This window comes from Octopus bimaculoides, chromosome 25 (genome assembly GCF_001194135.2).
Source record: "Octopus bimaculoides isolate UCB-OBI-ISO-001 chromosome 25, ASM119413v2, whole genome shotgun sequence".
NCBI lineage: Eukaryota > Metazoa > Mollusca > Cephalopoda > Octopoda > Octopodidae > Octopus > Octopus bimaculoides.
The window spans coordinates 22,096,110-22,097,466 of NC_069005.1; the positions used below are offsets into that span (position 1 = coordinate 22,096,110).

General features: G+C 37.7%; 1 long non-coding RNA gene across 3 annotated transcripts in view; it reads right to left on the reverse strand.

Annotated features, from left to right (window-relative positions):
• The window catches only part of LOC128250819 (uncharacterized), a 368,397-nt gene that overhangs the window by 76,971 nt on the left and 290,069 nt on the right, over positions 1-1,357 (reverse strand). The window lies entirely within an intron of this gene.

A 1,357-nucleotide genomic window follows, 5' to 3' on the forward strand; every position in this document is an offset into this window, starting at 1 on the left:
TGGCAGAAACGTTAGCACGCCGGGCGAAATGCTTAGCGGTATTTCGTCTGCCGTTACGTTCTGAGTTCAAATTCCGCAGTGGTCGACTTAAGTACCAGTTACGCACTGGGGTCGATGTAATCGATTTAATCCCTTTATCTGTCCTTGTTTGTCCCCTCTATGTTTAGCCCCTTGTGGACAATAAAGAAATAAGAAAATTTGTAAACTGTATTCATGTTCCCACTGACAACACATCAAGCAAATATATATAAAAAAAAAAAAAAGCAACAGAAGCCTCATAGAGCTTACAGAGCACTTTTACAAGAGTTGCCTGCATCAGCGCTACAATTTATCCTATTGCAAAATAGGGTACACTGTTCGCTACTTGTAAAACACATTGTTAAGTCAGTCATTTAAGAACGGATCAAAATGATGCGTCCGCTGTCTTTCAAAGAAGTTCCAGGTTACCTGCTAACCTGCCCCAATTTTAAATAAATGAATAAATAAATAAATAATAAAATAAGCGAATTAATTTTAACTTTGCCGACACATGCCCAAATTTTTCCTCGGGAATTTCAAAGAGATCAATCTCACTGATGCTTGACAGACGATCTAGAATAATTGCATACAATTTATTTCCAGTTTACTGGTGCGTATGTCTGTATTTTTCCATTCATTTTCATCGTCTGCTTTCAGCCATTTTAATGCTTCTTTTCTTTCTCTTCTATTCGCTCACAACTTTTAGTTTTCAATTGTAATTTCATTCACATCTAGGATGCATTATTGAAAATCGACTGCAAAACTTGACTGGCACTTTATTTTATCAACTCTGGAAAGATGAGAGGCAAAGTTGACCTCGGTGGAATTTGAAATCATAACGTAATGGGTCGGAACTCAATACCACAAGACATTTTGTCCGACGCTCTAAATCTACTGCTTTCTACAGTTCTTCTTCACTACTACTACTGCTGCTGCTGCTGCCTCTACTACCACTACTACTACTACTACAACTGAAACTAATATATTGCTGCTGCTACTACTACTACTACTACTACTACTACTACTACTACAACAAGTAGTAGTAGTAGTAGTATCGTTTCTTCTCTATTACCACCACCGTCGTTTACGCCATAGTTTCCTTCTAGTCTTTTCATGTTAATACTTCATTTTCCCCCCTCTTGCACCGCCACCATCATCTCCTCTCCCCACCCGCTTCTTCCTTATATGGAATTAAAAAGAAAATAAATAATAACATTAAAAAAACGCCCGGAACCGGATGTGGCCGGATGTAGCGACATTATTCAGGTCAATTAGATCTTCTCAATCCACATGAACGGACATGATCAGAAAACACAATTGTATATATATATATATATAT